Genomic DNA, 15,778 nt, shown 5'->3' on the forward strand with positions numbered 1-15,778 from the left:
CCTAAAGAAAACCATAGTACACTTTTGGCTTTCGGCTCAGGGAGGCAAAGGTACAACTTTCTTCAGTCGTCCCGAATCCGGGTTCATCCGACACCAGCCACCTCCGCCATGCCGCCTAAGTTCGACCCCAACGAGATCAAAGTCGTGTACCTGAGGTGCACCGGTGGCGAAGTCGGTGCCGCGTCTGCCCTGGCCCCAAAGATAGGCCTGCTGGGTCTGTCTCCAAAAAAGGTTGGTGATGACATCGCCAAGGCAACCGGTGATTAGAAGGGTCTAAGGATTACGGTGAAACTGACCATTCAGAACAGACAGGCCCAGACTGAAGTGGTACCTTCTGCCTCTGCCCTGATTATCAAAGCCCTCAAGGAACCACCAAGAGACAGAAAGAAGCAGAAAAACATTAAGCACAGTGGAAATATCACTTTTGATGAGATTGTCAATATTGCCTGACAGATGCGACACCGATCTTTAGCGAGAGAACTCTCTGGAACCATTAAAGAGATCCTGGGGACTGCCCAGTCTGTGGGCTGCAATGTTGATGGCTGCCACCCTCATGACATCATAGATGACATCAACAGTGGTGCACTGGAATGCCCGGCTAGTTAACTACAAAGGAAAATGTTTCAATAAAGGATCATTTGACAACCAGTGGAAAAAAAAAAAAAGAAAAGAAAACCATAGTACATATTGACCACCTTGACAGTCTTACACAAACTTTCCATAAAACAACTGTAATAATACAAGGTCTTTTATTCTTTGGGGGGACTAAGTCACTATTTTCTAGCACTATCTGGACACTGAAGCCCTTTTTGAAGGAATCATTCAATAGATAATGAATTTAACTCATATTTCCTTCAAATACAATTTTTTTTTTAAAGTAGGCTCCACACCCAGCTGAAGCCCCAACGTTGGGCTTGAACTCATGACCCTGAGATCAAGAGCTGGTCGAGTGTCTGACTTTTTTTTTTTTAAGATTTTATTTATTTGAGAGAGAGAATGAGAGAGAGAGAGAGCATGAGAGGGGGGAGGGTCAGAGGAAAAAGCAGACTCCCCGCTGAGCAGGGAGCCCGATGCGGGACTCGATCCCGGGACTCCAGGATCATGACCTGAGCCGAAGGCTGTTGCTTAACCAACTGAGCCACCCAGGCGCCCCGAGTGTCCGACTGTTGATTTTGTCTCAGGTCATAATCTCAGGGTCATGGGACTGAGCTCCTCATCAGGTTCCACGCAGGGAGCCTCTCTCTCTTGGCCCCTCCCCCTGCTAGTGCTCAGTCTCTTTCTCGCTCCCTAAAATAATCTTTAAAAAAAAAAAAAAAAAAGACATTTCACACACAGGGTGAAGAGAACAGAATATACATTTTGCTAATTCATAAATTAGTAAATATAGTTGCTATTTATCCATAATAGATTTACTTGTTTCACTGAATCCTCCTATCCATCTCGTTATGGATCCTTTTATCAATTCCTGATATGCAGATACTTTGGCCAAGGTAGTGTTTCCTTTTTTAGTTAATATTTAGTGTTCCTCATTTGAAATATAACTGATGGGAAAGTTCAAACCCCTACTTGGAAAGATAAACACAGGACCACCTAATCCCAAGGCCACAACCCTGGGAGACACAACCAGCCCTTCCTTGTGGTTCTTCTCTGCACTGCCCTCAGGGCCTCAAGGCAATACACTCCAGCACCTCCCTGCCCTCCTGGCCCATCCACTCTCCCCAGCCCTGCAGGAGAAACCAGGGGAGCGCCCCGCCACAGCAGCAGAGGATAGGGTCCCTGCAAACTTCAGCCCTTCCAGAAGCTCAACTTGCGATCTTCAGTCTCCTTCCTGTGTCACCCCCCTAAGGAAGGTCACCCTTAGATTCAGACTCTCAAAGCTCAGCCATAAGGAGCTCCTTTGCTATTCCCCACTGAGGCTCTCCAACAGCCAAAAGAACTTCTAGAGAAGACCGCAGATCTCTGTCCTTTGTCCCCTGCCCCTGGGAGCCCCAGCTGCACTTGGCTCCACGATGCGCTCTTCCCATATTGCTGATTCCCGGGCTGCCAATAGTCAGAAGCTGTTCCTAACCTTCCCTCTTACTTGCTTCATGCTTTCTTCTCCTGCAGTCAGTTTCAGGGATGGTGGGCATCAGGCGAGACCTTCCTGCCTTCCAACATTTCCCACTCCTACACGGCAAGCCATTGCAAGTCGGTCCCCCAAATCCACTGTGAGCTGGCTGCCGCTCTCCCATACTCTTGGGCATGCCTGTCATCTCTGCCTACTGGCATAAAGAGACCTCCCCCTAATCTCAGCCTTCAGACCCTACTCTCAGTGCCCTGACTCACGGGCATGCCGCCTTCAGGCAAGCGCTCGAACGCTGGGACAGACTATGGACCTCCAGCTCCCTCCCGGCCCCTCTGCTATCCACCCTCCTGATACCACTGCTAAAATCCAGGCTGTAGGAAGCAATCTGGGGGTGAAGGAACTGTTCTGTATCACCATTTTGGGGGTGGATACATACTTCTTTGCATTCGTGGAACTCCAGAGAACATTACTATATATAATGGGGGCGGGCGAGAAGGCAACCAGGAATAATGGGAGGCCCAAAATGAAAGAGCGCCTCTAACAAAGAACCTAATTGCATCACAGTCAACAGTACCAGCGTGCAGGAAGAGGGAGGGACGAAAAGAACCAGCTGAAGTCCCGGGAACACAGTTCTGTCTGTGAGGCCGCAGAGGAAGGAAACTTCCACATACTCTCCACTACTCAGTACAAAAACTGCTGAAATCGGAATAAGGTCTGCAATCCAGTTAGTAGCAGCATACCAATGATAACTTTCGTTGGGAGGAGCGTGTTTTAATGATGCAAGGTGGTCAGGGAAAGCAGGGTAAAGGGTACCTTTATGTTATTTTCACAACTTTTCTGTAAGTTATAATAATTTTAAAATAGTTAAACGAAGATAGTGCTATCATTTAATAGTTATAGCTACTAAACGAAATCAAGCGAGCGCACTGCGGCCAGAAAACACTCTGTACCACGGCCCCGTTCCGTGGCCTGTGTCCCTTCCCGCCATCGTGGTCTTACAGCAGAATTCTACGCCCCAGCTGTCCTTCCCTCTAGCGAACCTCATCCAAGAGCCCACCAGACTTCTCCGGACTCCCTGGCTCTCCCCTCCCCACTGGTGGGTCCCATCAGACTCTGTATCTCCCTTTGTTCAAGGGTGGCTACAGCAACTCCCATGGTCCCAAACATCGTGGCCACTCACAGAACTCAGGCACTTCCACATTCGGCCCTAATTCTACCTGAAAAGCCACCTTTCCAAACTGCCAGCTTCATGTTCCACTCAGCTCCCCCAACGGCGTGTCAAAGTTAACCTAAAGCCCTCATGTTCCCTCCCACCTGTTTCTCCTGAGTCCTGTCTGTGTTATGTCGATGACATTCACCTTCTCTGTGAAAACATTAAAAACCCTCAGGCAGCATTTCACACGCAATGAAACAGACATGACTTCTGTAGGATCTTATTAGGCTTTTCGCAAACACAAGGCTGAAATATACATAGTAAATGCTGGATTTTTCTACACCAAACAGACTCCTTCCAGCAGGACAGCTAATTATCATGTTAATGAATATTCTAAATCTCTGAAAGGAAAAATGCAGTAGTCCCTAAATTCTGATCTAACCAAAGGTCCTTTTTCCCTGATCCATGACTACAAATGCCAAAATGATTTCCCAAAAGGCTATACCAATTTTTGTTGCCGCCATTATGCATTGTAGTTATTTTAAGTGCATCCTGCCCCTCAACTTTATAAATATTTATTAGCAAATGTCTAAGGCAGCAAAAAGATAACTTACTATACACCAATTTCTACATTATTATTAGAAAGTTTGAACTTTTTCCCTTATGGTTTGCTTACCAGTTGTAAGAGAAGTATTTGTTCACTGAATAATGAATGGATGCACAGAGGGAGATGATGAATATCCTATTTACTTTCTGCCGCTCTATGAAATAACTTACCAACCTACGCTCTTGTCACTTAGTGAATAATAATCAGCAAAAGCACAGAAAACCCAACCATACAGTTCCCTAAAATAAATTAGTTTCTAATTTATTAGAACCTGACAAACCCTGATGAAGAGAATGAGCATTTAACGTCCCAGCTATACAACATAACAGACAACAGGTGGGAAGGCACAACACCCCCTTCCAGCACTGTTCCATTCCAGCACCAATGTTCCCTTTGCTCTGACTTCTTCGTGTCAGAAAATTTTCCACCTACAAAGTAAGGGTAACAGTATATACCCAACCCAGGGGATACGCGGAGGACTGGTGCTTAGTTAGATATTTAGAGAGAACATGGTCAAAGTCAAACACACAGCACAAAAAAGCACAGAAAGTATCAGATTCAAACAAGGAGTGGCCACTGGTCAGAGAATTTCAAGGAATATTCCTCTTCCTGTCATTCTACAACCTACACCCAGAGCCAGGACACCTACCTGGCCAAGCATTCAGGACCGCATTGTGGAGAACGGAGGCTGGTCCTGAGGGGCCAGGGGGATGGGAGGTCCCACACAGAACCCACGGGCCAAGCTGTGAGCCTCAGTTGGGGTCAGAGTTAGAGGCTGGGGCACAAATCAAACCCACCAGATCAGAACCGGGGAGGTGGACGTAAGAGATGCCCAGACAGAGACATCCTCATCTGAGCCCACCTGCTCCCTACAGCCCCCAAACCACAGCAGAACTACAGTTTACCCGGACACAGCACTTTAAAGTTTGCACAACTTCCCACAAACAGCCGCTCTCTTCTGAAGATGGATGGAAGGTCAGTGAAGGTCACACGTAAGAGATGTGTCTTCCCCAAATCCTCAGAACTACTGCAAACAAGGTTTTCCCAGGGGAGCTCCAAGAATTGTCTAAAACTCCTAAGTTTTGGGCGCCTGGGTGGCTCAGTTGGTTAAGCGTCTGCCTTCAGCTCAGGTCATGATCCAGGGTCCTGGGACTGAGCCCCGTGTCGGGCTCCCTGCTCAGCATGAGTCTGCTTCTCCCTCTCCCTCTGCTGCTCCTCTTGCTTGTGCTCTCTCTCTCAAATAAATAAATATCTTAAAAAAAAACTCAAGTTTTTAATCTTAGTTAATTAAAAAACAATCAATAATTAATGTGACTTGAGGAACAGAAAAGAAAATGATGTATACCTCCATCTGTCTTGAGACTCACACTCAACAAGAAAGTGGTTTTCATACAGGATTTTCCATGAAGGACAAATAGAGAAGAAATTACATCCTGAAGATGTGAATTTTCATACTGTTCCAGTTGCCTACACTTTGCTTTAATCTCCTTCGTTTAACTCTGTCACTACCCTTGGCAGCCCCTATCACCAAAGCTACACTGTACATTGGGAAAAACAAACGCAAACCTCTAGTTCCCAAGTCCATTTTATTTCATCTATTTGTTTTGCCTTCATAAAACCAAATGCTCAAAATTTAACATTAATGAGTTTTTAACTATCTCCCAAAGGCTCACAGATCTGTGAAAATTTCTGAGAAGTGTAATAAAAAGATACAAATCGCAGACCAAAAATATCATCGACCCAAATTCAATCCTGTTTGCCAGATGCCTGGGTAGTGTCGATACTGGAACTTAGGCCACAGAAAAAAGCAGCTTAACTCCCCATCCAAGGAATAATGATTTTTTTTAAAGATTTTATTTTAGAGAGTGAGAAAGAGAGCGCGTGCACATGTGTGCATGCTCGCGAACAGGAGAGGCAAAGGGAGAAGGAGAGAGAATCCCAAGCAAAGTCCGCTCAGCCCGATCCCACAGCCCGATCCCACAACCCGATCCCAAAACCCGGAGATCACAACCCAAGCCGAAATCAAGGGTCAGACACTCAAGTGACTGAGTCACCCAGGCGCCCTAGAATCTAATTTTGTACTGATGTAGTCTTTCTAAAAATCTGACAGCGAGGGGTGCCTGGGTGGCTCAGTTGGTTAAGCATCTGCCTTCAGCTCTGGTCATGATCCCAGGGTCCTCAAATCGAGTCCCATGTCGGGCTCCCTGCTCAGCGGGGAGTCTGCTTCTCCCCCGCCCACTCCCTCTGCTTGTGTTCCCTCTCTCGCTGTGTCTCTCTGTGTCAAATAAATAAATAAAATCTTTTTAAAAAAGATTAAAAAGAATAAATGCAAGTAAGATAGAGAAATGAACAGCTAGCTAAGAGGGTGGGAGAGCTTTAAAATGTGAAAAGGGGACTGGGATGAGCAGAAGTGCGGTAACTGCCACATTTGTGCGGGCCAACAGGATTACAAACAAGGTATTCCTAAAATGTTTACGGCACAGCTCTCTGTATGTGGAGATTAAGTCTCCCTTCTATCCTCTTACCAATAAGCTGCCTCAAGGTCAGCCACTGACTAATCAAAATGACTTAACACATTTTTTTAAGATTTTTATTTATTTGTCAGAGAGAGAACGTACGCGTGCACGCGCATATGCGCGCGCACACGAGCAGGGGGAGTAGCAGAGGGAGAAGCAGGCTCCCCACCGAGCAAGGAGACCGAAGAGGGACTTGATCCCAGGACCCTGGGGTCATGACCCGAGCCAAAGGCAGATGCTTAACCAACTGAGTCACCCAGGCGTCCCTGACTGAACTTTTAAAGCAAAGTTTATTAGAAATAGGATCTCCAGGGGCGCCTGGCTGGCTCAGTCAGTGGAACGTGCAATTCTTGGTCTCAGGGTTGAGTTCAAGCCCCATGTTGGGTGTAGAGATTACTTAAGAAATAAAATCTTTAAAACAAATCAAAATCAAAGACAAGACAAAACAAAGAAAGAGAATTTCCCAAAGTTTACATATCCCATGCTTTCTGCACACAAAATGACTGGGATGATCTTCCACTACCACTGCCAGCCCCAGTCTGTGGCCAAAGATGATAAATGACTTATTTGGCGTCTCTTTTTACCTAATGGCAGACAGTATGACAAGTGGATCACTGGTAATTTAATATATAAAACAATAGCCTATAAAAAAAAAATAGGTCCCTCTCGGGCACCTGGATGGCTCAGTTGGTTAAGCATCTTCCTGATTTCAGCTCAGGTCATGATCTCAGAGTCATGAGATCCAGTCCAGCATCCAGCTCTGGGCTGGGCATGGAGCCTGCTTGAGATTCTGTCTCTCTCCCTCTTCCTCCGCCTCCCCGCCTTTAAAAAAAAGTCCCTAAATAAAGGTTTGGTTGTGCAGGTCACGTGGAAATAAATGAATTGTTTATGCCTCTCACCATGATTTAGGTATCTTCTAACAAAGCTAGTCTTTCCTTCCACGATAACATTGTAAATGGGGTCTGCCGTTCTAAACTTTAGCAGCCATAAATAGAAACTGCTGCTTCCCTTTAAATAAATTATATGCAGAGTAACTTCCCAATCATACACTAAAATCCACTTTGCGAACCCAATGTAATTAATGGCCCATATGCACAAAAACAGAACAAGGTATACATTTATTTATTTTTTAATTGCGGTAAAATACACACACCACAAAAGTTACCATCTTAACTAAATAATTTTTTTTAAGTAGGCTCCACACCCAGTGGAGCCCAACGCAGGGCTTTAACCCACGACCCTGAGACCAAGACCTGAGCTGAGGTCAAGAGTTGGACACCTAACCAACTGAGCCACCTAGGTGCCCCCTTAACTGCATAATTTTTATATGAAAAGTACATAAAAATAATAAAAGCAAAAAATGCTACCTACTATTACTAACTGAAGACCTGCGGAGGAATAAAAAGCAATTAGTTGAGCTGTCCCCAAATGCAGGCTGAAAGTGTCTTAAAAACCTCTAAATGGCAATTTCTAAACTCACACATTCTCCAAGGTTTGGACTTCAGACATCGGATAGACACATGCACACACACACTCTCCTGAACACACAACTGATTCACTAACCACTTGCGTATCATACAACAGCTACTCACTTAGGAGAGGTTCAGACCTAATTTTTGTTTTTTTCTGAGATATGCAGTTAAAGGGCCTAGAAGAGATTTACAATCGTACATCAATCACTTCAAGTCTCTTCCACTGAGCTCCCCCCATCCATCTATTCCTCAAAATCAGACTCTCCTCTCCCTATACTGTTTTTCTCTCAGACACTCAAATTAAGAGTATCACCTCTACTTCTCTCACTGAGTCCTGCCCATCTTCCTCAGTCATGTCACACTCATCCTCTCTGTAACGCCTTCCCTCCTCTACCTGTGGACTGTGTCACCTGCTACCTAGACAAAGACAACACCCGTGACTCCATCCTCTCATTCGGAACTGCCTGACCCGTCCTTCTAAATTCCATTGTAACTATATTTATCACTCCCCTCTATTCAAAATCCTCGAATCACGTTCCAAACTACAGCCAAACTCCCTGGCCTGACCCCAAAGGCCCTATGCAGCTGAGTGAGGGCCAACCACTGCCCTGCTGCACCCAGCGGGTATCCCCTACAGACGCCCCTCTCCTTACTGGGTCACGCAATATCTTGGCCCAGAACCCCCCGCCACACACACCCCTCCACTGGCCATGTGTAAGAACCCATTCCTCAGGTTTTTCTCAAAGAGCCTCAACTTCATTTTAAAAATGGGAACCAACAGTAACAGCCATTGCACAGGACTGTTGTGTATGTGAAAATAACTAACATATACGGAGAGCACCAAACACATCAGCATTAAAATGCTATTTACTTTCTCTCTTTGTTGATTTGTTAGAATAGTAAAACGAAGTAGAAAAAAAAAGGAAAACTAATTAAGTGTTTTTCAGGCGAGAAAGTGAAGTAGACCGGAGGTAAAGCTGGTTTGGTCAGAGGAAAAGGAGGAGGGCACCTTCCAGAGTGAAGGCACTGGCTCCTTGCTGCATCTCATTTCACTTCCCAACGGACAGCCTTTCTCCCCCTATGGAGGTGCCCCAGCCCCACCAACAGCCATTGCTAGGGTCACCTGGAGTTCGCATCTGGAAAAGAATGCAGTTTCCTCTGAAAAGGCAGCAGAATTTCAATTCACAAAGCAAAATACCTCAGTAGGGCTGACTGTCCCATAACCCTTTCTCCTAATTCCAAAACTGTCTTCCCAGCCAAGCAAGACCAAGGACTAGCTGCGATTTCAACCACTCCTTGCCCAAGCTTGGCCCAACCCACACCGCTAGACCACGTTCACACGCCGACACGGCACCAGGCCCTGGCTCACAGACTGGGCCCCACGGAAGGCCAAGGACCAGCATGAGTAGCCACAACAGGTCACGGCGGATGAGAGCCACGCTAGGAGCCCTCAGTAGAATCCCCCCAGCCAGGAGCCCCATCCAGAGGAGCGGTCCCCAAGTCCTACATCAGTGAACCACTGTACAGTCAAGAGAAGCTAAAGAAGGGGAATGGACAGACTGGGCTCAGAGAAAAGTCAAAGCAAAAGGGGGCTAACAAGTCTTCATCACACTGCAGAGTCATCCACCCAGAGTCATCTAGTTATCTGGAAAGTTGAGTGGCTGCCCTTTCTTTGTGGAAAGACGAAGGGAGGTGGCCTTGGAGGCGGGGAAGAAGACCAGGGTCTGGTGGCTGTGAAGGCAGGGTGACACAGGGAAAGGGCTCCCTGGCAGCCATCCCAAGAAGAGGTTAATGTCCACTCGGGATGACTTCTGAGGTCATGCTAACTCGTGACCCCGCTCTTGCGGGTGTGCTGGTCATCACTTCTAATAGGTGCTGCGTTTGTCTGTTTGTCCTCTCTACCTAACTGGTTCCATCCATGGTCTGCAACCACCCATCAGCAATGCTCTCCCAAGCGCAGGTCTTGACTGAACAATGATGTATGAGAGAAGTGACTGAGGGGCACCTGGCTGGCTCAGTCGGTGGAGCGTGTGACTGCAGGTCTCGGGGTCGTGAGTTCGAGCCCCATGTTGGGTGTAGAGATTACTTAAAAAGAAAATCTTAAAAAAAAAAAAAAAAAATTAGTAGGTGACTGAAAGTCTACTTTCACAAGCACACAGCCTCCATTTCCTCCACCCAGAAAATACCTGGGGGCCTGGATTCAAAGGCTGACCTTCCAGCTCCAGGTCAACTGCCCTGGACAACCACTCCTCAGACACTTGAAAATTGCTGGAAGCCAAGAAGACATGAAGGCTTAGCAATTTCCAGCTCCAAAAGATCCAAGTTCAGGTCAAGCAAAGACATTAAACATGGGAATAAAAAAGAGGGAAAGAAGAGAAAGACAGAACATGGAGGAAAATTCCCATGTCTGACAGGGTGCTTCCATCAATCCCTGGAATGCAGGAGTAGAGAAACAGGCAGGGTGTTTTTCTATCTTAATATTTTGTACAGGGCAACAGTTTCCCATGAAAGAATGTTGATTGCATTCATGACTTTCTTTTCTTTTCCCTTCCCTCCTGAAATCCTACAAAAATGACATTAGAAGTATTTTTAAAAAGATAAAAATAGAAAATACAGAGACAAAGTATCTCGTACTGCTCAGGGCTGGGGGCGCTGGGAGAAGTGAGGAGGGGCAGTTAAAGGGAACAGAGCTTCTCTCTGGGGGATGGAAAGTCCTCCAAGTGACCGTGCAGATGGTTACACAGCCCTGTGAGTACACTGAAAACCACTGACCTATACACTGCACAGGGGTGACCTGCCTCTCTAAATAAAGTCCCTACCAAAAATTACCTACATCATATACCCACAAGGAAAGGATAGCAAGAATGGAGTCAAACCCAACAAAGTTTTAGGAAAGGGAAGAGAAGACCGGGGAGTGGCAGCCGGCTCAGCAGGGTCAAGAAGTTACATCCCAAGGTCATGCAGGAGGCTGCCATGGAGACAGTTAGTCCTAGGGAACTTCAAAGAAGCTCAGGCCTTGGACTCAGCAAAGGAGACAGGGCGTCTGGCAGGACAAGTGGGGTGGGGGCTCCAAAAGGGAGTGGATAAAGCGCCCTTGTACCCTTTCCTGGGCCTCCAGCAGGCTGGGACAGCAGGGGAGGGGGTTGCAGGGGGAAAATGCTCTGGGTTATCGGAGCCACGGAGGATTGTGATTCAGAGCCCCCCTTGTGAAGTATGAGACAGAAAGCCTGGCCTGTGGCCTTCCGTTTCCTCCACCCCTCACACCAAAAGCCAAGTTTATTCCCCAGGCAAGAGCATGAACGAGTCTCCTAAGAAACAAAAGCTGCAGTGTGAAGATCCCAGATGCTGGCTTGTGGGATCCTGCAATGAAGGGTCCAGCTCCATGAGTAATCAGAGACCGCCCCCCCCCCAAAAAAGGGCCATCTCACCGGGAAGGGAGAGTTTCCAATCAGCTTTTCATGGCCTTGTCCTTAACTCAGACTGCCAGACCTGAGGGAAAGCCTCCAACAGGAAAGAGCCCAGAATAAATACAGAATTAAAAAACAAAAAGAGGACAGAAATGCTGCAGAGAGTGGAAGGATATATACACAAACAGCATCCTCGGAGAAAACAAAACAGGACGTTATGGAAAACAAGACCCAAAGAATAAGGAGGAACTTTCAGAAACAATAAATAACCGAAATAAAAGATAAAAACAGGTAAAAAAAAAAAAAATAAAGTCAAGGAACGCAGAATTTAAAAAGAGATCCAGACAACAAAAAGGCAAAGGCATGAACATGGAAAGTTCAATCCAGTTGGTCCAACATCTGACTGTTAAGAGTGTTGCAGAAAGAAAACATAAAGAGAGGATATTATCAAAGAAAAAATACCGGAATATCTCCCCAAGACTAAATGGGCCAAGTCTCGGGACTCAAGGGCCTGTACAGGGTGGCCAGATAAAACACAGGATGCCCAGCTAAATCTGAATTTCAGATAAACAGTGATTTGTCTTTTTGTAGAAGTATGTTCCATTGTTTATCTGGGCATCTTGTATTTTCTGTTTGCTAAATCCAGCAACCCTCTACCTCTGATGGCCTAGCACATCACATGAAAACAGTCCACAGCACGGTGAAATTAAAGTAACACCAAAAAATTTAAGAGGTACAACAAAGAACTGGACAGTGCTTCCTGGGCCCCTCAACGGCTAACGGGGCACTCAGTACCTCTACCTACAGACAACAGGAGCCCCTGCCCGGGGCTTGTGCTTTAGACAGCCATTTACCAAAAGTACCAAACACAGAGACTTGTTTTTTCTCTTTGGTCTCTTTGTTGTTTGTTTCTTTAATTTTGGCCACTGGCTGAGTGAATAGGAATTATGGGAAAGAGACAGGGGAGTGGCGTGCCCTGGGGCCCCAGAGCTCCTTGACTCCCAGGGGCACGGAAGGCACAGGTTTACAAATGCCTGAAAACCTTCAGTCACAAAAGTTAAGTGGGAGAGAAGTTCGAGAAAATTATGCTGGATGGAGCCTCCACCCATCCGGGCTCCCTGGGAAGCCTGAGCTGCTGTCTGCAGCTGGGTTCGGGCCTCCAGCCCGGCGTCCACCAGCTCCCTGGGCTCACAGGGCTGCTCGAGGATGACGCCTTCAAGCTTTGGGTCTTGAGGGGTAGGCATCAAGGCCCTGGGTGGGCATGGGGACCAGACCAAAGATACAGCTTGATTTAAACCTTTCAAATATTTAGGCATACGGTATATACCTTTTAAATATTTAGATGTATCTTTTAAATATTTCATTATACCTTTTAAATATTTAGCCAGCTGGTCTCCTTTTGTAGTCTTGCCTCAGGCTCTACTCTGCAACATCAAGGGCGGCCCAGGGGCCATTGTGACTATTATGACTATTATTATTATTCCTATCTTATATACCAGGCAGAGAAAGTTTAAGTATCTCGCTAGAGAAAGTTTAAGTATCTCGCTCCAGGACACGTGGCCAGTAAATGTTTGAGGATGGACGAGAACCCACACCTTCTGCCTCCGCAGCCCAGGCCTGGGACCTCCACCAGGATAGGCAGGAGGTAATATCTAAATGAGTAAGTCGGAAGGTAACAGTGTGAGTTTATTACTTAGAAACCAGAGAGTCAATAGCGGAAGATCAAAGAGGTGAAATTAACTGCCCACAGGGATGAGGACTAGAAAACACTGTTAGATTCTTTCAAATACATAGGTACATGTATTACTTTGACAAAAAATTAAAACTGCTAGAAATCGTTAAGTAACGTCACACCTCTCCCCTCAACAGAAACAACTTTAAAAAAAAAAAAAAATCACACTGCTCCTCAAAGCTGCTTTCTCTAAAAAAGCATAAAACCTACTCATGGCTTTTCCTAATGCAAATGCAAATCTGTCACAATTAGAAAGCAGTTCACTAATTATAACCCTTAGGGCATTACTGCATTAAGTGTGGTCTCAAAATTGTTTACAGTGAAATATGGCATACTCCCTTACTTGTTGGAAAAATGTTACATAACCGAAAACCCAAAACAGTCATTTTTTATTGCAAAATTAGGCTTCATGAATATTCAGGAAGAATTTTTAAGTGTATTTTTTTTAGGTCTCTCTCCCCTCAACCTCAATGCATGGAGAAGACCCTTACTCAGTGACAGTTAAAAATAAAGAAAGGAAAAAGAGGTGTGGAGGAGGGCTCAGCATCCAACTACTTTTAGATTGTGTATGTTCTAGAAAACTGCACAGCTCATAAAATTACTTGCTTAATTCGGAATCAGCTGAACTGTTCTGCCAGACCTACCAAATCTAAGAGCACACATAATGAAATGTGAATAACAATCCCCGCTTAGAGACCGGGGCCAATATCAAAGAGAAAATTCCAACCTGGAGAATTTTTTTGTTTTCTGTGCAAGCCCTGGGGAGGGAGAAAGAGAGAGAAAAAAGAAAACGGCTTACAACCTAAGACTTGACCCCAGAACAAAACCATGGCCCTTTGAAGAATGCAGTCATGTAGCCTTTTATGTCTCTAGCTAACCAGGCTGCCCATTTTAAAAATGTGAGGTCGCACAGGGCTCAGGTCTTGTCTCCCAGCTTGCTCTCTTGCTGGCTTACCTCCATTCGCTCTATTCCTGAGCCTCATCTGACTTAGTCCTGTTCAAAGCCTCCTGAAGACACCTCTAACTGAGCAAGCCCGACCTGCTTCATTCTGTCCAATGGATTGGCCTTTCTAACGTTTATCTCCACCATGCGTCATTGCTTTATTTATATGATACCTCTGAACAAAGGAAGGATCTCAAGTGGTTTATAGTAAGAGATAGAAAAGGACCCAAAACTGCGGAGGGAGAGGACCATAAAGGCATCCCCTGTGACGCATGTGTCTGAAGGTGTTCTGGGCGTGAGCTGCAGCCCTCCTTCCTCAGCTTCCATCCCACACCGGGGACGGCTCCGCTGGATCCCGGCAGACATGCCGGATAAAAACTGCTGTGTTTCCACTTAGAGGAGGTGCCTGGAACAGGCAGATTCATAGAGACGCAAAGCAGAAGAGAGGTTACCGGCGCGGGGGAAGGCGGAAAGGAAAGTTATCACTGAACTGGTTCAGAGTTTTTGTTGAGGGTGATGAAAACGTTTTGCAGACAGTGATGTATTTAATGCCATTGGGCTGTATACTTATGGATGGTTAAAACAGTAACTATTATGCTATGCATATTTTACCACAATTTAAAAAAAATTTGCGCTGAACAGAGAGGAACAGGGAGGACAAGTAACGACGGATTTTAAAATGAAGATTTTAGAGGGGCGCCTGGGTGGTTCAGACGATTAAGCGTCCGACTCTTGATCTCAGCTTAGGTCCTGATCTCAGGGTCATGAGTTCAAGCCCCACATTGGGCTCCACACAGGACATGGAGACAAAACAAAGGAAGAAAGACAGAAAGCCAGACAGAAAGAAAAAAAGAAAGAGAACGAAGATTTCGGAAATGTATTCCAACGTCCAGTACCCTTTTGTGACCATCTTTAAGGAAATGGGCTGATAAATATCGGCAGAGTGCTAGTAACCTTTAGCAAACAGCAGTCTGAGGGGTACAGAGCCCTGATCTTTAGCATTTATCCATTTCAGTGTTTACATACCCCCACCACAATACAATTCAGGTTACTAATACGACAAACATCACCAGTTTGGCTGAGAAGAGGTGCATGCAGTGGGCGAGTGAGCCAGTGAAGGGCAGCTCCAACCCACCAAGACATCTCCACGTCACTGTTTCCCAAAGTATATTCTGTGTATAGACATTAGGAGGGAAGGAAGATTCTGGAGTACAATGGTTAAACATTTAAACTGGTTTCCTTACCACAAGACTTCTCTAAATCTTTATCCCCAGCATCTTTTGAGATTTTTTTTTCTTTTAAGATTTATTTATTTGAGAGAGCAAGAGAGAGCACGAGCGGGGGAGGAGCAGAAGGAGAGGGAGAAACAGACTCCCCACTTGGCAGGGAGCCTGATACAGGACTCAATCCCAGGACCCCCGGATCATGACCAGAACCAAAGGCAGCCGCTTAACCAACTGAGCCACACAGGTGCCCCATCTTTTGAGATCTTTAATACATTAATATATATTTTGAATCACAAAGAGGGGTTGGAGTATGAAATGTTTACCAAACCTATTTGTCCTCCAGACCCTTTTTCTTCTAAGTGCAACTCAGAGGTGCCCCATGTCTTTTAGGAAGTATTGCCGTAAAGACACGGGTCCATCCATTTGCAGCCTGCAGGCAGACACCAGCACACAAAGCACAGATGGCCAAGTATCCAGAAGATGCCCACCCCTCTGTAGAGCACCACTAACACCGGGTGTGACGGGCGCACCCTGGTAGACAATCCAAGTGGGACAAGCCAATTCGGGTCAAAGTTTCAGGACAATTTACACAGAAGAGCCCAGACAGAACCTCTGCTCACTGGTCCCCAAGCCACAGGGTTTGAGGGAAGAAGGGGA

General features: G+C 46.0%; 1 protein-coding gene and 1 pseudogene across 1 annotated transcript in view; one reads left to right on the plus strand and one right to left on the minus strand.

Moving 5' to 3' along the window:
* Nucleotides 1-15,778, minus strand: part of ZNF532 (zinc finger protein 532) — a 103,274-nt gene that overhangs the window by 61,945 nt on the left and 25,551 nt on the right. The window lies entirely within an intron of this gene.
* Nucleotides 77-654, plus strand: LOC148162251 (large ribosomal subunit protein uL11 pseudogene; annotated as a pseudogene).

The sequence above is a fragment of the Eumetopias jubatus genome, unplaced genomic scaffold, assembly GCF_037043125.1.
Source record: "Eumetopias jubatus isolate StellerSeaLion01/CBP00866 unplaced genomic scaffold, mEumJub1_p1.0 scaffold_16, whole genome shotgun sequence".
Taxonomy (NCBI): Eukaryota; Metazoa; Chordata; class Mammalia; order Carnivora; family Otariidae; genus Eumetopias; species Eumetopias jubatus.